Here is a 23,024-nt window from a genome sequence, read left to right as displayed (position 1 = left end):
TGCGCACCGGAACCACTCGACCACTACAGGAGCCTCAGGTCTGGCTCAGAGTCCACGGAGCTAGGGCCGGCTGATATCCCAGGAAGCACTGGAAGGGAGTCAGCCCGGTAGAAGACCCTAGGAGACGGAAGGTCACAGGGTTGCCCCTCTGCCCTAATGGACTCAGGGTTAGCACGCTGAAGCTGGTGCCCCTCCTGGCCGCAATAGCGACAGAGTCCCAGCTGTCTCTGGCGACGCTGGAGAGGTGTGTGAGTAACTTTGAATTATATTTTTTGCCTGATATTAAACTGCTTTAAATCCTCCTGCTTCATATTGGTAACTGGGGTAATTTAATAATTGTGGATGAAGTATGTATCTCTCTCTTATTATTTTAGAATCTGAAAGTGGACACAGAGAGTTACGCTGCACTGAGCTTCTCAATAAACAGATCTGAGCGTGAAAGAAGTATGCCAGGATGGAGATGGATGGAGTTTCTGAGACACACATTGTGTATTACATCCATCGTTAGATGAATGAGACCAAAGCGCAGCATGGAAGGTGTTCATGATTTTAATACTGAACTCCGACAAAACAACAAAATACAAAACCGAACGTTAAGTTCTGCAGGGTTAAACAGCAACTATGCAAATACAAGATCCCCCAATCAAAGGTGGGAAAGAGGGCTGCCTAAGTATGATCCCCAATCAGAGACAACGATAGACAGCTGCCTCTGATTGGGAACCATACCCAACCAACAAAGAAATAGAAAAACTAGAATGCCCACCCAAATCACACCTCGACCTGACCAAATAGAGAAATAAAAAGGCTCTCTAAGGTCAGGGTGTGACATTGTGTATGCTCCCATAAAGCAACAGCTGTGAAATAGTCTTGTTTGATTATATTAACCTATCATATCTACTGTGTAATTGTGTCAGTATCGCATAAAAATTTGCATTTTATTTTAAAAAATATGCATTTATTTATTGAAAGTCTGAACAGCAATATCTACATCATCAACATGTCAAAGGCTGTCATATGGATATTTTACTTTTACATTATGTCATCTAAACTGACGAGCACTAAAACATTTGAGCAGACAGTAAACCACATTTGTGTTTGTAACAGCTGAAGGATTAAGAAACTGAATCATTGAATTAATCTATTTACTGGTGAGGTAGATGATGAAGAAGATGGTCAGACAGCAGAGGAGAAATACAATTCTTATGATGGAGAAGAGGACAAGGATCCTCATATCTGCTTTAGTCGCCACTTGAATATCCCCACCCCCCCTGAAAAAATTACATGTTTTCTATTATACAGTAGAGGTTATTACAGTGTAATCGCGTGTATTTTATTTTGCCTTCATTTGATCAGGTAAGTCAGTAGGTAGGACGGCAGGTAGTCTAGTGGTTAAGAGCATTAGGCCAATAACAGAAAGGTTACTTGTTTGAATCTCCTAACCGACTAGGTGAACTATCTGTCTATGTGTCCTTAAGCAAGGCACTTGTCTTAACCCTAATTGCTCCTGTAAATCGTTCTGGATCGTTAAAATGATCATCATCTGGTGAAAGGAACAGTTATTTTATTGTAGCTTGCTTGCTGTTGTTAGCTATCTCTGAAACTAGTTGTTCATGCTCTTTATACATTGTTGCATTTCAACTTTAGATCAATGGTTAGTGTGTGTGCTTAATGTGATAACGATGTTTGCAATGGGAGTTAATAGTTGTACATTTCAATTGGTAAATGCTTAGCCTAATGGTTGTGTTTTGGGGATCTTATGATTGAGACCTACTGGCTTATTATGTCCTAATGAATGGACTGCTTATTCTATAACATCATGCTGTGTGTGACTGCTGCCTTTCTATCTGTCTGTGTTTTACAGAAAGTGCACTCTCCTACATGGAGTGAGCTGGTAGGTATTACGGTTGCTGTCCTTTCAGCATCACGAGCCTGTCAAACTCACATCCTTTGCTGTGTCACTGTTTTCTCTTTGGGTGATAGTGACGGTGTTAGGCTACCATAGGTTGTGTAAGCAATGTGTTTGTTATTGCTGTTAACGTTAGTGTGGGTGCTGTTTCCCCCTCTGAAAGCCTAGGTCCAAAAGCTACGGTAAACCACTGCCTTTAAGGTATATTATGTCACTGCTCCTGCCAATCGCAAGAGTTCCTAAATTCAGCAATCTATTGGTGCAGTCAAAAGAGTGCCCCCTATTGGCAAACCAGACAAACCAATACCAATATCAGCCGATCGTTACCCAATCCAGGAGGTCCTTTGGCCCACTACAATTTTAAAAAACACAACGGTGAAGGAAATCTCACAGTGAGAACAGCTTTAGATTTGGAATATTTACTGTCAACCAGACCCTTTTCAAAGGTTATCACTTTAAAATGAACTAAATATGTTTGACCAACTGATCTGTTGAAATACTATATCTATTTAAAATTCTGGGAACCACGATGATAAAGTACAATCTATGAATAAAATATCTTATCATTCTCTCTATCAAACCAAATGCTAGAGTGGAACATCAGTGGTTGGTGATAAGACTGTATACAGATATGGTTGTCATACTAAGTTCCGCCCATAATCACAAATTATTTGAATCTATTTTATTTGAGGATTCAGTCCTTCCTTCGTGGTCTGGTAGTGTGGATCTAAACACAGAATGGAACACCTGTACAGTACCAGTCAAAAGTTTGGACACACCAACTCATTCAAGGGTTTTTCTTTATTTTTACTATTTTCTACATTGTGGAATAATAGTGAAGACATCAAAACTATGAAATAACACATATGGAATCATGTAATAACCTAAAATGTATTAAACAAATCCAAACATATTTTATATTTGAGAGCGGACCATGTAATTTGGTGTCACTCTAAAGAGGAAAGGTGGAATAAACGAGTCAGGAGTAGGTTTTCTTGATTGAACACAGTTTTCTATTGAGAGATTTCTGATAATACAAACACTCCAACACAATCAATGAGAATCTCCCAAGGAACAACATACATCTTCTTCTTTAGATGACAGAGGAACACCAGACGTTTATCTTTAAAGTGTACATTTACCAGCTGTCAGGTTTACAGCTGTCAGGTTTACATCTGAATGTTGTATAAGATGGATGAATAAGTATAAGAATACTTTTGAAAAGATAAAAATGTGATGTAGTCTTCTAAATGAGAATTTTTGTTTTGTGGTAACTTGTGCACAGTCAGTAACCACGCCCAGGTGGGGACAAACATGATGAGACGGACACTTTTCTACCCAAGTATAAAAGCCCCCGTGACGCAATTCACACCAGACCACGCAAACCATGGTGTAAGCTAAGGTTGCAAATGGTTGAATTTCTAAGACCATACGGTGTGTAACGTTGGCTACAAGGCTAGAAATGGTTCAACTCTAAAACATTGCCACGAAGGAGCAAATCTTAGGCGAGGACTTTTCAGTTTGCAGCTGGAAATGTACTTAGCCTAGGACGAAGAATACCGACAACCGCCGAAACATCTCTTCTATGAGACAACATGGGTATGCCTGACTTATCCACTAGGAACGCAACTAGAGACCTTTCTGTCGACTCTCTCCAGCAGACGGACCGGCGACGACAGAGACAGACAACAAGGCATACACTCGTAAATATATACAGTACCGTTTAAAAGTTTTGGGTCACTTAGAAATGTCCTTGTTTTCCATGAAAACATACATGAAATTAGTTGCAAAATGAATAGGAAATATAGTCAAGAAGTTGACAAGGTTATAAATAATGATTTTTAATTGAAATAATAATTGTGTCCTTCAAACTTTGCTTTCGTCAAAGAATCCTCCACTTGCAGCAATTACAGCCTTGCAGACCTTTGACATTCTAGTTGTCAATTTGTTGAGGTAATCTGAAGGGATTTCACCATATGCTTCCTGAAGCACCTCCCACAAATTGGATTGCTTGATGGGCACTTCTACGTACCATAAGGTCAAGCTGCTCCCACAACAGCTCAATTGGGGTGAGATCTGACGCAAGATCTGAGTTTAGATGATGCATAGACACAGCCAGCAGAAGCACTGCAACTAATAATAGCACTGCCACCTCACGACACAGCCACCAGAAGCACTGCAACTAGTAGCACTGCCACCGCATGCTTTCAGAGCAGCACTTCAGTGCGAGGATACGCCGCTTTAAAAATAGAATTCAGAGCATGGCTTGACTTGGTCCTGAAAAAAAGAGTATATAAAAAGCATGCTTTCAATGGAAAGGCATGATAGTGCTACTTGACTTATCACTGACAGACAGCTCATGATACTTCAACTATCATCAACCTAAAAGGTAATATCTGACTTTCATACTCTAGAACAATTGTATCTCTTGACTTCTGACTTTTGAATGAGACATACTGAGACAACTACCCTCTACACTCCTATTGCTTAATACATCCACCCCCTAACCGGAGTCGATAAATAGCATCAGTGGTGTTACAAAGGGTCTTGATCTCGATCGGTTCTCTTCACTAATCAGTAAATCTTAGTACAACTTCTAGTAGGAGAAACAGATACTGAGTGATTGGATAAACCTCTAGAGAAATTGTGAGTGGAAGAACATGCTCTTTGGGAACCAACCAGGTCAACCTGCGCTAAGGTAATTAAGCGCTTGTTGTAATAAGGCATTAATAGTAGTAGGTGTTTTGATGATTTTTGATGTTATGGATTAAGAACCAAAAAATAAACTGTAATAACATGTACAACTGTGTAAACTGTAAACATTGAATAAAAAATAGAAACTAGACCTAAAACCCTAGGGGAGAGAACGCCTCTAACACTCCCGAGTTGGGGGGACAAGTCTAGTTTCTACACTAAAGACAATATAACGGTTTGGACAGAATAATAATTTTATTGTAATAGTAATACTCTATATTAATGCTCATGCAGTATTAGTCGACGGACATAGACAGTAAATCGTACCCAAGTTTTAGTATACGTGAGTCTAGATATAAGAAGCATAAAAAGTGAAATTGAAAGTAAAACAAGAGGTACTCTAAGTCTGATTGATGTTATCTAAGATCCCGAAACCAGCCTAACGGCATCACACAAGGCTAATCTCTGAATAAAGGGCAGGATACATAACCAGGTCAGTCCGGCTGACCTGTGAGTCACCTGTTAGCCGGGTGACATAAGAACTTGAGTGAGACGACTTGTATGACTCTCGACGGGGGTACCTTAACGGTCCTATAGCAAAATCCCCTACCGCGACAGATCCAGGAACTGTGCTGGCCACTCCATTATAGACAGAATACCAGCTGACTGCTTCTTCCCTAAATAGTTCTTGCATAGTTTGGAGCTGTGCTTTGGGTCATTGTCCTTTTGTTGGAGGAAATTGGCTCCAATTAAGCACCGTCCACAGGGTATGGTATGGCGTTGCAAAATGGAGTGATAGCTTTCCTTGTTCAAGATCCCTTTTACCCTGTACGAATCTCCCACTTTACCACCACCAAAGCACCCCCAGACCATCACGTTGCCTCCACCATTGCATCAAGCACTCCTCCAGCATATTTTCAATTTTTCTGTGTCTTACGAATGTTCTTCTTTGTGATCCTGTCACGCTCTGACCTTTAATATCTCTGTTTTCTTTATATTTTGGTTAGGTCAGGGTGTGATGAGGGTGGGTATGCTAATTTTGTATTGTCTAGGGTTTTTTGTGTGTCTAGGGTTCTTGTAGGTCTAGGTGATTTGTATGTCTATGGTGGCCTGATATGGTTCCCAATCAGAGGCAGCTGTTTATCGTTGTCTCTGATTGGGGATCATATTTAGGTTGCCATTTACCATTTTGTGTTTGTGGGTTCTTTTGTGTGTGTGGGTTCTGACAGCTGGTGTGGGTTCTTATTCTATGTTTAGTTGCCTGTCTGCACTATTTGTATTAGCTTCACGGTTCGTTTTGTTATTTTGTTCATTTGTTCAGTGTTCATTCATTAATAAAAGAAGAATGTACGCATACAACGCTGCACCTTGGTCTCCTTCGTATGACGGCCATGACAGATCCGAACACCTCAAACTTAGATTTGTCTGTCCATAATACTTTTTTCCAATCTTCCTCTGTCTATTGCCTGTGTTCTTTTTCCCATCTTTTCTTTTTATTGGCCACTTTGAGATATGGCTTTTTCTTTGCAACTCTGCCTAGAAGACCAGCATCCCGGAGTCGCCTCATCACTGTTGATGTTGAGACTGGTATTTTGCGAGTACTATTTAATGAAGCTGCCAGTTGAGGACTCTAATGTACCTGTCCTCTTGCGCAGTTGTGCACCTTGACCTCCCAATCCTCTTTCTATTCGGGTTAGAGCCCGTTTGCACTGTTCTGTGAAGGGAGTAGTACACAGCGTTGTACGAGATCTTTAGTTTCTTGACAATTTGTTGCATGGAATAGCCTTCATTTCTCAGGAGAAGAATAGACTGACGAGTTTTAGAAGAAAGTTCTTTATTTCTGGCTATTTTGAGCCTGTAATCGAATCCACAAAAGCTGATGCTCCAGATACTCAACTAGTCTAAAGAAGGCCATTTTTCAAAATTAGAACAACAGTTTTCAGCTGTGCTAAGCATAATTTCAAAAGGGTTTTCTAGGGTTTAAAATGATCAACTTGGATTAGCTAACACAACGTGCCATTGAAACACAGGAGCAATGGTTGCTGATAATGGGCCTCTGTACGCCTATGTACATTCCATAAAAAATCTGCCATTTCCAGCTACAATAGTCATTTACAACATTAACCATGTGTACACTGTATTTCTGTTCAATTTGATGTTATTTTAATGAACCAAAAATGTGCTTTTCTTTCAAAAACAAGTGGCCCCAAACTTTTGAACTGTAGTGTAAATTGCAATTTCTTTTCGAATGAGCAGTCGTTCATGTCAACTATTAGACGTTTTTAAGAGTGTATTTATCAGCCATGAGTTTCTCCTGAATGAGAGATCACTAAAAGAAGACGACTGTATTGTGTTTGCTGTGTTTTCTCCATATATGGTTTTGGCGAGGTGGAGTGGCTGTATGGTGATAGAAGCCCTCGTGGATGACAGTGTCATAGCATACATGTTCCAAAAAGATCACAACTACGACTTTCTTTTACAACAGTAGCTGCAGTGATAAAGAATAAGGGATGCCACAATTCAACAATAAGTACTTCATTTGTAATACATCTATAATGATCAGAATCTACTTATAAGACAACTATTCTGAATCAGAACAAGTTGTGAAGTGGATGACAACTTTAAAGATGATCACACTGTCATACATTTCCAATTCTCGTAGAGATGGGTAAGTCAATATTTTATATTTCTCTACTTGCAGTATGTGATGTCCAATTATTGTTTTACAGACACTTTGACAATATAATGTTGTATTTGGGTAACCTATAGCATAGTTACTATATTTTCATGTTCTCTAGTTGATGTGCTAGCTGGAACGGAGTCTTCATCCATACGTCAAGAGAGTGGTCTCATGTCAGCCAACGTTGGAGACACAGTGGTATTGCATTGCTTTCACGAAAGTGACATGGCAGTATTGTTCTCTTGGTACAAGCAAACCTTGGGAGATAAACTTCAGTTCTTCTCAACTGTCATTAAGTTTGAAAGGAACGCAATATTCTATTATGGGGCGGCAGGGTAGCCTAGTGGTTAGAGTGTTGGACTAATAACCGAAAGGTTGCAAGTTCAAATCCCTGAGCTGACAAGGTACAAATCTGTTGTTCTGCCCCTGAACAGGCAGTTAACCCACTGTTCCTAGGCCATCATTGAAAATAAGAATTTGTTCTTAACTGACTTGCCGAGTAAAATAAAGGTAAAAATTTAAAAAATCATGAGTTTAAAGGTAAACTTCACTCCTCAGTGGAAAATGGCCAAGAAAAGATCACCTAAGGATCTCAGACATGCAGCTGATAGTATGTGCCAGAGTCTACATGGGAGCTCTTATAGCAACAATATGTTTGGAGAAGGATCAAAGAAAAAGTTTGTTTTTTAAATCTGAATATAGAGATTTTTGGTGTAAATATGAGGTATTTTCTTAACCAGATGAGATTTTAATTTAACAATTCATCAGTTAGAACACTTGCTTCCATGATATTCTAGAAATTCTATGGGTTAATAGACCTTCTTGTCCATTTCAGAAACATGACTGTGCTCCAGCAATCTGTGTCTGAGACGGTCCAGCCAGGAGAGGCTGTGACTCTGAACTGTACAATACACACTGAGACCTGTGCAGGAGAACACAGTGTCTATTGGTTCAGACATGGCTCAGGAGAAAATTCTTACATTTAATGTTAATAACACAGTTCTGTTTCTCACAGGCCCAAGATGCAGACAGTCTCCATTATGTAGCTCTGAATCTGAGCAACAAGAACAACAGGTTTAGAAGACAGAGAAGCAACATGGAGGAAGAGACGGTGTACTCTGGGATCAGACAGTAGAACTGGATGAATGAAACAGTTGTCATTGTATGCAAGATACCTCTTTAATAACTAGCTCTATATGAATGCTTCAGTATAATGTGATGATAGCTATTTTAAGTGTAACACAAAGTACAAATAATTGAATGCATTGCTTCTGTGTCAAACTCATTTTACATTTGATTTGCATGTGTAAAGAAAAATAAAGCATTTCCAACTGTTAAACCAAATTAATGTCAACAAGTTGAACTCAATGCATTCTGTTCACACACCTCTGTGGTCATAGTGGAGGGTGTTACAGTGACTATCCACTATTGGAAACTAACTTTCATAGACATTTAACAAAGGAAGACTGACCTGCACCAACACTCTGCACTACTTTCCATCTCAAGGCCACCATACTGTTCACACCCCTGAGTGCAACACTGGCCTCTAAACACAGTGCTTACAGTGTAAAGGTCAATGTCTTTATTTATGTGGAGTCAGGAAGTCCCTTGCATCATGTTACAGAAAATACAATGCAGTTGTGGTGTAGGAGGTTTACTTCTTTGTTTTCTCTTTAAGACATAGGCCTACTGATTGCATGCCACACACCCACTCACATACACAGCAACCTATTTACATGTATTCTGCGGTCTGCTATGAACAATACACAAGGTTGTTGCTATCTACTCTTGGTAAGGCCTATCGGCCTTCTGCACAGGACCTTTTTTGTCTTTCTCTCTCTCTCTTTGTGTGGTTTCAGCAGGACGTCTCAGTGGTGTCAGTCAGTTGTATGACCATTTTTTGCTCTTCATGTTGTCCTTTTTAGCAAAAATTTAACTATTTTAATGAGGCAGCAAGTTATCTATATATATTCTACAGAAATCTGTGTAAAAACACAGAAATGAACTATGTATTAGTTAATTGACCTAGAGATCTGAAGTCCGTAGTTAAACACAAACCATGGTCTAAAGTGTGATGTAAAGTATCATCATCATCTGGGCCAAGAAGAAAGAGCCTCCTTCTAATTATATGATGGGAGGAATTTTATCTGTCAATACATTACAGAATAAATAGTGTATGAGGTATTGTTGGTTAAGTAAACTATTGACGTGTTTTCTGTTTCTCTGTGTTATGAAGTGACTGTGTGGAAGTCATAGAGGCCCTAGAGGATCCCAACTACTGTATGACTCTCATGGACCACAATGGCAGGAAAAACATTAAGTAAAGGATCCACTGACTCTTGCTGTTGTGTCTCTTACTTTGGGTGGACAAGCCCTCTGTTGGCCAGCTGGAGTACATAATATTGCAGACAGTATGAGCTGTAGTTAGGCCTAATAATAGAGTCTGAATTGAGTGAGTATGTTTCATCCTCATAGCTCCACAGTCAGTGGTGTAAAGTACTTAAGTAAAAATACTTTAAAGTACTACTTAAGTAGATTTTTGGGGTATCTGTACCTTACTTTACTATTTATATTTTTGTCAACTTTTACTTCACTACATTCCTAAAGAAAATAATGTACTTTTTACTTTTTCCCCTGACACCTAAAAGTACTTGTTACATTCTGAATGCTTAGCAGGACGAGGAAAGTGTCCAATTCATGCGCTTATCAGTAGAACAACCCTGGTCATCCCTATTGCCCATGATCTGGCGGACTCACTAAACATACATGCTTATTTCTGAGTTTTGGAGTGTGCCCATGAATTCCCGTAAATAAATAAAAACAAGAAAATGGCACCATCTGGTTTGCTTAACTTGTTGAGTGTACGGGGCAGTATTTTGATGTTTGGATGAAAAACGTACCCAAATGAAACTGCCTATTTCTCAGGCCCAGAATCTAAAATATGCATATAATTAGGATTAGGATAGAAAACACTCTAAAGTTTCCAAAACTGTCAAAATATTGTCTGTGAGTATAACAGAACTGATATTGCAGGCGTAAACCAAAGGAAAATCCAACTAGGAAGTGCTGTTTTTCCTGAAAGCTCTCTGTTCCATTGCATGCCTTCCCTCCATTTAAAAGGAATATCAACCAGATTCCTTTTCCTATGGCTTCCACATGGTGTGAACAGTCTTCAGACATAGTTTCAGGCTTTTATTCTGAAAAATTTGCGAGAAAGATCCCATCGAATCAGTGGATGGCTGGGTGCCAGCAGTGTTTTGCATGCGGCAACAGAGTGGAGCAGACATTATTTCTCTCTCTCCCTATTGAAGAAGCTACAGTCCGGTTGAAATATTATCGATTATATATTGTAAAAACAACCTGAGGATTGATTATAAAAACCGTTTGACATGTTTCTACAAATTTTACGGATACAAGTTGGAATTTTCGTCTGCCCCATCGTGAACTTACATAAATGTAACACTTCCTGTGTGCCACCCCCCCAAGAAATTTTTGGGGCTGACTCTCGGGCTTCCTTGCCAGCCGTGTTCCCTCGTATCGCCGGCTCCTCTCTCTGGCTGCCTCTGCTCTCCTAGCTGCCTCCACTTGTTCCCATGGGAGGCGATCCTTTCCCGCCAGGATCTCCTTTCATGTGTAGCAACCCTTGCCATCCAAAACGTCCTCCCATGTCCATTCCTCTTTGCGCTGCTCCTGCTGCCGCTGCCTGTCACCACGCCGCTTGGTCCTGTTGGGGTGGGTGACTCTGTAACGGGTTTCTTCCTGGGAAGGAGAGGCGGACCAAAACGCAGCGTGGTTATTTATAAACATCTTTAATAAAGATGATAACTTGAACAATGTATAATACAAAATAAGAAAATGTGGAAAACAGTCCTAACTGATGCTAAACAGAGACAGGAACAACCCGCAAGAGACCTAAAGAATATGGCTGCCTAAATATGGTTCCCAATCAGAGACAACGATAACCACCTGCCTCTGATTGAGAACCACTCCAGGCAACCATAGACTTACCTAGAATACTTAACTAAACACAATCACAAACTACAAAACCCCTAGACAAAACAAACCACATAAATCACCCATGTCACACCCTGGCCTAACCATAATAATAAAGAGAACACAGAATACTAAGACCAGGGCGTGACAGTGTGTTTACCAGAGATGGTCATGTGAAGAACAACATGGCTTAAAAGTGTCAACTATACTGAATAGATGTAGACAAATGAGGGCTCTCCAGTAGGTGTACCAAAACAGTTATTTTCTCAAAAGTGGAGTTACAAGTTTATCAACTTTCAAAGGACATTTACTTTCCCATTGTTCCTCAACTGTCTCAACTGTATGATTTACAATTTTGTAGCTGTGAGTATTTTATCCAATTTAATAAAACACTATTTCAAATTTTGCAACATAAGACCAAATTGAGGTGGTTGGTCACATTTAGGGACAGATCTACATTTACAAATATTTCCCATGACCCTCTGTACTGTAAAATAAAATTCTGCGTTGGATGACGTATTTTCAAAGCGTATTTTCCCAGTCGGAGCTCGTTTTTTATTCAGATTTCCCAGTTGTCTTGAACTCACTGAAGTCTGAGATTTCCCAGTTCCAAGTTTCTAGTTGTTTCGAACACAGCAGAAGTCATGCTTGATTGACAGCATGGCCTATGTTGAATGTTTATCCTTTTAAACTTATAAAAGAGACCGTTAAACCCAGACTTGGGACCACAAAGCCACTGCACTAAATAGCAGGCTAGTGATTGCTTTTCAATACTTGCAGTGAGACAATGATTCCTTCCAAACCACACTCATTGTTGAATTTGCGATTTCCAACTTCTTGTGTAATGTTTTGTCCAATGGCCGATGAGCACCAATATGTTTTATCTATAATTTCTCTTCATAATTTCTCATCATATGACAAGGATGTACCAATAGATTGTCGACTTGATTCATGATGATGACTGTCTGCTTGCTAGCTAAAATTTTGAAAGTGGGATGTTGACATGATCGGTCCAATCAAAGCTAGAGTACATATAATGATATTTTATGTCATTTTATCTGTGGCCAATGACCCTGAGCCTTCTTGGATGGCAGCACCCAAGGGTCTTGAACTTCCGAGCTCTCCCTGTAGATTTTGCAGTGACATAGTGTCCCCATGAGTGACAGAACACTGAGCCAATCGCAGCGCAACTAGAGGACAATGCCAAACCCTATGCTCCGTATTTTCCGCTGGCTGCCCCACCACCACAGAAAGCTGTCGTGTCTTTGGCTATGCCGGATTAAGTGATATGACATGCTATTCTATGAAATCATTTCTCTGTAATTAATATTACCTGATTGAGCTAATCATTTAATTGTAATTAACTAGAAAGTCGGGACACCACAAAAGAGTGTTTATACAGCTGTTATATTCCCGAATAAACTCTTAAAGACCTAGTAATATTTTACATCAATAGCAGTCAATATTAATCGTCACCTTATTTCAGTCTCACCTGAAAGTTGTACATTCTTGGTTTGGGTTTAATTATTTATTTACTAAATACCTAACTAATCACACAGAATTACATATACACCGAATGCAAATGATGTCATACAGAAAACGTCCCTGGTGGACGGAGCCGACATGACGGCTGGTTAAACAAAGGAAAGGGGGTTGGGTTTGAGTGAAAGAGCGGGAAGACTGAGGAACAAAGGGAGAAGCTGTACTATCGTAAATACAGAATCTTATGCATTCTAAATAACCACCCATTTGAAAAAGGGAAATGCAATAAATATATACTCTGAGCTGAGCTGAGCTGAGCTGAGCTGAGCTGAGCTGAGCTGAGCTGAGCTGAGCTGAGCTGAGCTGAGCTGAGCTGAGCTGAGCTGAGCTTCGGTAGGTTGGTCGTAGATGCTGGCCGTGTTGCCCAACAGAGATCTTGCTGTCCTCGGGAACAATGTCTCTGGTGGTAAATGGGATACGTTGTAGTATCGTCGTTGTGTGTTAGACTGGATCCATCATCCATCCTTTCCTAGCCCACGTCTACAGCAGCCACTGCTAACTCAACGGCAAGGAGGTATCACTTCTGTAGTGAAGAGTTCAAAGTTCATACCATTCACAACCAAAGCTCACACTGAGGTTGGCTTAGTTCTGTAGTTGACATGTTAGTCCTTTTAACGTGGGATGGTCGTCCTCACGTCCTCAGAACAGGAGGTTACATTTTTATCAAGGGCTTATATAGTGGAGGGCGAGAAGGGTGTGTTTCATAGTTTATAACCCATGTCGCTTCACAAGGGCGGGCCACTGATTGAGCAGAGCTCTAACCTTATGAAAACCCAATTCTCTAATTTGGAAGCTAAAATTACATTTAATCTTTTCACAAATAGTTTCATATTTAAACATTTAAATTGCACAACTATTCCATGTGAATCTGATAACTAGAATATGTAGACTTTCCCAGATACAGTTTATGTCGTCCTGTCATCAGTCATAATGTCTCAGATGACAACCGAACTAACATCATATTCATTAAGTACCAACACATATTTTCCACTGGTTGGATTACCGAAATATGAACAGCAATATCTGAATCCTCTGCATGTCAAAAGGCTGAACATTTTACTTAACGTTATGTTACCAAAGCTGACGAGCACTGAAACATTTGAAAAGTCAGTTAAACCACATTTGTATTTCTAACAGCTGAAGGATTAAAAAATTGAATCATTGAATTAATCTATTTCCTGATGAGGTAGATGGTCAGACAGCAGAGGAGAAATCCAGTTCTTATGAAGGAGAAGAGGACAAGTATCCTCATATCCACTTAACCCTAAGTTCTCTGGATAGTTCTGGCAAATGACTAAAATGTTAATGAAGTCATTGAGAACACATTTTCTTTTATAATAATCAACTGGGTACGTAATGTAATGTTTATGTAATTTGAACAAAAGAGCATAAGAGGTTTATCTTGAATGTCCAGCTTGGTCCCGTTCCCAAACAGTATCTCCCCTCGTGAGGCCACAGCACAGTAGTAAGTCCCAGCATCAGAGAGGATGAGGTTCCTCTTGGGGAGGTTGTAGACCCAGCTCTGTGTAGGAGACCCAGCAACGGGGCTCTTCTCACACTGATCACTACTGTCTCCATGGGTTGTAAATTATTCATGGATGGGATTCTCCTGCGCCATGTCTGAACCAATAGACAATGTGTTCTCCTGCACAAGTCTCAGTGTGTATTGTACAGTTCAGAGTCACAGAGTCTCCTGGTTGGACTGACTCAGACACAGACTGCTCTACAACTGTCTTGCTGTTGGAGCATGAATCTGAAAAGAGCGTTTAAAATATTTGTTAAATCGGTCTTAACTATCTACAACTTTCCTGTTTCAAGTGTTCTTACTCAATGAGAGAATCTTCACAATGTGATAATACCTGATATAAAAAACTCCTAAAATGATGTTTGCTTAGGTTAACTCATCACTACTCTTTGTCTACCAATTCAGACTTTCTCAAAAAATATTTCACGGAATATTAAAATAATTTTCTCAGGACTGTGCCTTTTACATAGACAATTGTCCAAATTCCAGTAGTACGTGGCTGAATCCGAGCTGAGATACTGAGTCTGAGATACTGAGGTGATTAATTCCTTGGCCGCATTGCATTGAAAATTGAGGGTTACCCTTGAACTCATGGTCAAATGTAGGACTCATCATACTTATAGATGGTTGAGATAAGCTGAGGTTTTTCTCCAAAGGGTTGCTTGAACCAGGAGAAATGCATGGCCACGTCGCCTTCATAGAAGTGCTGCAAAGTCACTGTGTCCCCAACATTGGCTGATATGAGACCACTCTCCTGTTGTACAACAAAAGAAAAGACAACATCTTATACCAATCAGCGAGTAGCAGCAGTGTACAAAAGGAGGGGTAAATTGTCCGGTGGCGATTTTATGAATTGTTCAGCAGTCTTATGGCTTGGTGGTAGAAGCTGTTGAGGAGCCTTTTGGTCCTGGACTTGGTGCTCCGGTACCGCTTACCTTGCGGTAGCAGAGAAAACAGTCTATAACTTGGGTGACTGGAGTCTCTGACAATTTTAGGGGCTTTTCTCTGACACCGCCGATTATATAGGTCCTGGATGATAGGAAGCTTGGCCCCAGTGATGTACTGGGTCGTTCGCACTACCCTCTGTAGTGCCTTACGGTCAGATGCCGAGCAGTTGCCATTACAGGCGGTGATGCAACCGGTCAGGATGCTCTCGATGGTGCAGCTGTAGAACCTTTTGAGAATCTAGGGAACCATGCCAAATCTTTTCAGTCTCCTGAGGGGGAAAAGGTTATATCATGCCTTCTTTACAACTGTCTTGGTATGTTTGGACCATGATAGTTTGTTGGTGATGTGGACACCAAGGAACTTGAAACTCTCAACTACAGCCACCTTCGATGTTAATGGGGGCCTTTTCCTGTAGTCCACGATCAGCTCCTTAGTCTTGCTCACATTGAGGGAGATGTTGTTGTCCTGGCACCACACTGCCAGTTCCCTGACCTCCTCTCTACAGGCCGTCTCATCATTGTCTGTGATCAGGTCTACCACTCTTCTGTCGTCAGCAAACTTAATGAAGGTGTTGGAGTTGTGTTTGTCTATGCAGTCGTGGGTGAACAGGGAATACAGGAGGGGACTAAGTACACACCCCTGTGGGGCCCCCTGTTGTTGCCTACTCTTACCACCAGGGGGTGGTCCATCAGGAAGTCCAGGATCCATTTGCAGAGGGAGGTGTTTAGTCCCAGAGTCCTTAGCTTAGTGATGAGCTTTGAGGGCACTATGGTGTTGAACGCTGAGCTGTAGTCAATGAACAGCATTCTCACATAGTTGTTCCTTTTGTCCAGGTGAGAAAGGGCAGTGTGGAGTGCGATTGAGATTTGCGTCATCTGTGGATCTGTTGGGGGGGTATGCAAATTGTAGGTGGTCTAGGGTGTCCAGGAGGATGCTGTGTGAGCCATGACCAGCCTTTCAAAGCACTTCATGCCTACCAACGTGAGTGGTAATCATTCAGGCAGGTTACCTTCGCTTCCTTGGGCACAGGGACTATGGTGGTCAGCTTGAAACATGTAGGTATTACAGACTCTGTCAGGGAGAGGTTGAAAATGTCAGTGAAGACGCTTGACAGTTGGTCCACGCATGCTTTGAGTACACGTCCTGGTTATCCGTCTGGCCCAGCGGCTTTGTGAATGTTTACCTGTTTAAAAGGTTTTGTTCACATCGGCTACCGAGAGCGTTATCACACAGTCTTCAATTTGATGGATTATTAACGTTTAAAAATACCTAACGTTGTATGACAAAAGTAGTTTGAAATATTTTGGCAAAGTTTATAGGCAACTTTTGAAATATTTTGTAGTGACTTTGCGCATTTTGGAAGTTGTTTTTTTCCGGATCAAACGCGCCAAATAAATGTACATTTTGGATATATATGGACGGAATTAATCAAACAAAAGGACCCATTGTGATGTTTACTGGACATATTGGAGTGCCAACAAAAGAAGCTTGTCAAAGGTAAGGCATGTATTTTATTTCTGTGTTTTGTGTAGCGCCTGCAGGGTTGAAGTATGCTACCTTCTTTGTTTACTGTTGTGCTATCATCAGATAATAGCTTCTTATGCTTTCGCCGAAAAGCCTTTTTAAAATCTGACATGTTGGCTGGATTCACAACGAGTGTAGCTTTAAATGAGTATCTTACATGTGTGATTTAATGAAAGTTTGATTTTTATAACAATTTATTTGAATTTGCCACGCTGCATTTTCCCTGGTTTTTGGCAAAGTGGGACGCAAGCGTCCCCTATACCATAAGGAGTTCATGTCTGATAGGCTTGCGTCACTGGCCAGCTCGCATCTGGGTTTCCCTTTGAAGTCTAATAGTTTTCAAGCCCTGCCACTTGCGACGAGCGTCAGAGCCGGTGTGGTAGGATTCAATCTTAATCCTGTATTGATGCTTTGATTGTTTGATGGTTCCTCTGAGGGCATTGCGGGATTTCTTATAAGCGTCCGGATTAGTCTCCCGCTCCTTGAAAGTGGCAGCTCTAGCCTTTAGCTCGATGCGGATGTTGCTTGTAATCCAGGGCTTCTGGTTGGGATATGTACAGTCACTGTGGGGATGACGACATCGATGCACTTATTGATGAAGCCGATGACTGAGGAGGTGTATTCTTTAATGCCAATGGATGAATCCTGGAACATATTCCAGTCTGTGCTAGCAAAAGTCCTGCAGTGTAGCATCCATGTCATTTGACCACTTCCTTCTTGAGGGAGTCACTTGTACTTCCTGCTTTAGTTTTTGCTTGTATACAGGAATCAGGAGGATAGAATTATGGTCAGATTTGCCAAATGGAGGGCGGGGGACAGCTATGAATACATCTCTGTGTCCCCGGCCACTAGGTGCGCCGCTTCTGGGTGAGGATTTTCTTCTTTGCTTATGGCCTTATAGTTGGTTGAGAGCGGCCTTAGTGCCAGCTTCACTTTGTTGTAGTAAATAGATGGCTATGAATAATACAGATGAGAACTCTCTTGGTAGATAGTGTGGTCTACAGCTTATCATAAGGTACTCTACCTCAGGCGAGCAATACCTTGAGACTTCTTTAATATTAGACATCGCGCACCAGCTGTTATTGACCAAAAGACACACACCCTCATGCCTCGTCCTACCAGAGGGAGCGTCTCTGTTTTGCCGGTGCATGGTAAATCCTGCTAGCTCTATATTGTCCGTATCTTTGTTCCGCCACGTCTCTGTGAAACATAAGATGTTAGTTTTTACTGTCCCATTGGTAGGATAATCTTAATCGTAGGTCATCAATTTTATTTTAAAATTATTGCACATTAGCAAGAATAATGGAAGGCAATGGGAGTTTACTCTCTCGCCTCCAGATTCTCAGAAGGGTGCCCGATCTGGGGCCTCTTTTCCGGCATCTTTTCTTCATGCAAAAGGCGTGGATCTGGGCCTGTTCCAGTGAAAGCAGGATATCTTTCTCATCGGACTCGTTAAAGGAAAAAGTTTCTTCCAGTCTGCAGTGAGCAATCGCTTTTCTGATGCCCAGAAGTTCTTTTCAGTCATAAGAGACGATAGCAGCAACAATATGTACACAATAAATTTTAAAAGATAGGTTAAACAAAACATAAAAAATGTATAAAATCGCACAATTGGTTGGGAGAATGTAAAACGTCAGTTCTTCGGTTCCATCTTTTAACTGCCATGGTTGCCCTTAGTTTGAAGATATACAGTGCCTTGTATTCACCCCCTTGGCCTTTTTCCTATTTTGTTGCATTACAACCTGTAATTTAAATGGATTTTTATTTGGATTTCATGTAATGGATGTACACAAAATAGTCCAAATTGGTGAAGTGAAATTTAAAAAATGACTTGTTTCAAAATATTCAATAAACAAAAAATGGGAAAAAGTGGTGCATCCCTAAATATGATCTGGTGCAATTACCTTCAGAAGTCACCTAATTAGTAAAATAAAGTCCACCTGTGTGCAATCTAAGTGTCACATGATCTGTCACATGATCTCAGTATATATACACCTGTTCTGAAAGGCCCCAGAGTCTGCAACACCGCTAAGCAAGGGACACCACCAAGCAAGCGACACTACCAAGCAAGCGACACTATGAAGACCAAGGAGCTCTCCAAACAGGTCAGGGACAGAGTTGTGGAGAAGTACAGATCAGGGTTGGGTTATAAAAAATATCAGAAACTTTGAACCCTAAGCATACTGCTAAAGCAACAATTGAGTGGTTCAACCTCACTAGGGGGTGTGGGACGCTAGCGTTCATGAAATTCATGAAACACACAAGTGTTAAACATGGGTTTAAAGATAAACTTCTTGTTAATCCAACCATGGTATCAGATTTCAAAAAAGGCTTTACGGCGAAAGCATACCATGCGATTATCTAAGAACAGCGTCCAGCAGACAAATCATTACAAACAGGAACAAATCAAGTAGAGGAGTTACGCAAGTCAGAAATAGTGATAATATTAATCTCTTACCTTTGGTGATCTTCATATGTTTGCACTCACAAGACTCCCATTTACTCAAATGTTTGTTTTGTTCGATAAAGTCCATGTTCATATCCAAAAACCGTTTTGTTGGTGCGTTTTGTTCAGCAATTTATTAGAACAAAGCGTGTTCACAACAGACAGATGAAAAATCTAAAAAGTACCATAAAAGTTTGTAGAAACATGTCAAACAATGTTTAAAATCAATCGTCAGGTTGTTTTTGTCATAAATAATCAATCATATTTCAACCGGACAAAAGCTTTGTCAATAGAAAAGGAGAAACAAGAAAGGCGCGCTCCCAATCGTGCACTGGACTCATGTCTGGAAATTTCCACTGTCCTCTCTTTGAAAGTGCTGTATCTCCCTCATTTTTCAGAGTAAAAGCCTGACACAATGCCTAAAGACTGGCCACATGTAGAGGAAGCCATAGAGATCATGAACTGGGTCCTAAGTCTTTGTATGGTGGATAGGCTTTCAATGGAAAAACAGCCTTTCAAAATAATAGTACTTCCTGGATGGATTTTCCTCAGGCTTTCGCCTGACATGTCAGTTCTCTTCTACTCACAGACATTATTGTAACAGTTTTGGAAACAGAGTGTTTTCTATCCAAATCTACCAATTATATGCATATATGCTAGTTTCTGGGCCTGAGTAGCAGGCAGTTTACTTTGGGCATGCTTTTCTTCCAAAATTCCAAATGCTGTCCCCTACCCTAGTGAGATTAAGGGGAACATTTAAATGTCTTGGAATGGCCTAGTCAAAGCCCAGACCTCAATCCAATTGAGAATCTGTGGTATGACTTAAAGATTGCTGTGCAAAAGTGGAACCCATCCAACTTGAAGCTGGAGCAGTTTTGCCTTGAAGAATGGGCAGAAATCCCAATTGCAAGATGTGCCAAGCTTACAGAGACATACCCCAAGAGACTTACAGCTGTAATTGCTTCAAACGGTGGCTCTACAAAGCATCGACTTTGGGGGGGGTGAATAGTTATGCACGCTCAAGTTTTCCGTTATTTTGTCTTATTACTTGTTTGTTTCACAATAAAATATTTTCCATCTTAAATGTGGTAGCCATGTTGTGTGAATCAAATGAATCAACCCATCCAGGATGTAAGGCAACAAAATAGGAAAAATGCTTAAAATAATGTCTTAAAATAATGATGGACTGTCTTTTCTCTTTGCTTATTTGAGCTGTTCTTGCTACAATATGGACTTGGTCTTTTACCAAATAGGGCTATCTTCTGTATACCACCCCTACCTTGTCACAAAATAAATAATTGGCTCGAACACATTAAGAAGGAAAGAAATTCCACCAGTTCACTTTTAAAAAGGCACACCTGTTAATTGAAATGCATTCCAGGTAACTACCTCATGAAGCTGGTTGAGAGAATGCCAAGAGTGTGCAAAGCTCTCATCAAGGCAAAGGGTGGCTATTTGTGGGTGGCTAATATAAAATATATTTTGATTTATTATTGATTTATTCTAGGTATCAGATATATTTTGGACTAAATGTTGGCGATTCAAACTGTAGTAAGATAGTATTGTTTAACAGAAGAATATTTAACTCACCTAATCATCCAAAAGGTCACAAAGATTATGACAAGGACCCTACAGAGCACTATGAAGAAGGTATGTTCATTCCGTAATTTTAAGTGATAATATTTCAGAAATGAATTAATGATGTACCATGACAGTACCACAGAATAAAAATAAAGTAAAACAGCATTTTATAGCAATCTGATAATTCTTCATTGGTAGCAAATGGGGTAAAAGTTTTTATAGTTCTGAATCTAATTTAAATCTGTTTTGTAGGAGAGGAATATGGAACCATGAAGCTCTTCCTACTGGTTGTAATCCTGGCTGTTGTAACTGCTGTTCTATTGATAATCATCCTCATCCTGGTCCTCAAGGTCAGACGAGATTCAAACAGACTAAACACAGGTATGGAGCCCATTTCATATGGGGCCTGCTATTAACTACACTTACATAGAAAATGTTTCACATGACATACTGCAGGTGATATATTTCAGGGGTAGGCAACCCTGGTCCTGGAGTGCTGCAGAAACATCATGTTTTTAGTTTAACCGACCTGGAAGACCAGGTGTGTTGAATTTAGGCAATCACTGAAATTATCAATTAGCTCAGTTGGGAAGGTGTGGTGCTTATTTGGAACAAACCCCTGCAATACCTGTGGCTCTGCAGGAACAGGGTTACTGTCTCCTGAAATACTGAGAAATGAAAGAGTCAGTAGAAGTTATATTGTAAACACTACAATGGAATGATCAGTTGATATCTTCTCTCATCTCTGTTTTATATCATATTCAGGACCTGACTCACAACGACAACCAACGAAATGAGCAGGTAAATGCTATTTGTTCAGTGAAATTATTTTTAAAATGTGAGAAATTCAGAAACAGTGTAAATGTATAATTGTATTTCATGGTTTTTCCAATGTACAGAACCAAGATACTGATGCACTGAATTATGCTGCCCTTAATTTCACCTCCAAGAAAAAGAAGAGGGAGAGAAGGAGCTGGACCCCCATGTAGTGTATGCTGCTACAAGATGACAAAGTGGAGGGTGGAGAGGAGGACAAGTGGTTTGCCATGTCTTTGAATACATGTTTAAATCTTCCTATATTGTATTTGTAGTTAAATCAAATGTATTGAAATGTTAATAAACTAAGGGCCACTGTAACCCTGTTCCTCTCTTAGGCCACACAGCTCAGTGGTGCAGGGGTGGTTAGAGGGGGAGTTGGACTCAAACCACAACTGATTAATGGCCACAGAGTAGTAGTTGCCTCTTGGTCTCTCTTAGCTTTGTTCTCTTGTGTTGTGTTAGTGAATTGGTTATTATTTAATAAGCTGGCCATAAAGGACAAAGTACCTAGCATAGGACAATTGTATTACATTGATTACTTAATAAAAAGTTTTATCAAAACTGTCATGTTATTCGCCACTTTGTATTTCCTGTCTTGACTCCACTGATCACAGCCCCCTATTCTGAAAAGCAGCTAGTTGCCTTTATAAGGAGAATATGATTGGAGTCTGAGGTAAAGGAGCCAGTGAGGAAGGCATCACTTCCTGTGGTGTGAGTGACAGGGAGGAGCAGCTCAGTGATGAGTGAGACCTGCTTAGATGAACATCACTGTGGGATATATATCTCCTCTCTGCCCACCGACCCAACACATTTCTTTGTTGAAAATGTTCTACCTGGAACCAAAAATATGTTTTTTCAAACGGTGCTCCTATGTGACAGCCAAATAACCCTTTTTGGTTCTAGGTAGCACCTTTTCTTTTTATGAGTGTGCCTGCTCAAAAGAACCTGGTCACTTTTCACCACGTAACATGTGTGAGTGATTTGAGGGGCTGTTGACAATGATGTGAGATGCAGACAATAGACATATCATGCATCACCCTCTCCCTGCTGAAGACCAACAACCTGCACTACAGAAAGACTGGCCTTCAGCTCTCACAACACCTATGTGCCAAAAAACACTTTTCACACCTCTTCACCTGGATGATAAACACCTGACACCTTCCGCTCGGTCAGATGTGCAAAGTATTTGTATTCTTCACAATCTAAAAGCCTTTCCCAAAACCTAAAGTATTGGGTGACATCTCAATAGTTTGATCAGCTATTTTCCTTCATGAAAACCTCTGACCCATTCCCTCAAACAGAACGACGTAAGTCCGTATCAATGTTCACAGTGCTATTTATTTATGCTAATACAATAAGTGAATAC

At 40.4% G+C, this 23,024-nt stretch overlaps 1 pseudogene; it reads right to left on the bottom strand.

The window, feature by feature from the left end:
- Positions 1–8,089: 8,089 nt before the first annotated feature.
- LOC112260987 lies at positions 8,090–18,192 on the bottom strand (annotated as a pseudogene).
- Between the last annotated feature and the right edge of the window lie 4,832 nt (positions 18,193–23,024).

The sequence above is a fragment of the Oncorhynchus tshawytscha genome, linkage group LG10 (genome assembly GCF_018296145.1).
Source record: "Oncorhynchus tshawytscha isolate Ot180627B linkage group LG10, Otsh_v2.0, whole genome shotgun sequence".
NCBI classification, from domain to species: Eukaryota; Metazoa; Chordata; class Actinopteri; order Salmoniformes; family Salmonidae; genus Oncorhynchus; species Oncorhynchus tshawytscha.
The sequence above is the reverse complement of the archived record's forward strand: the minus strand, read 5'-3'. Positions and strand labels throughout refer to the sequence as shown.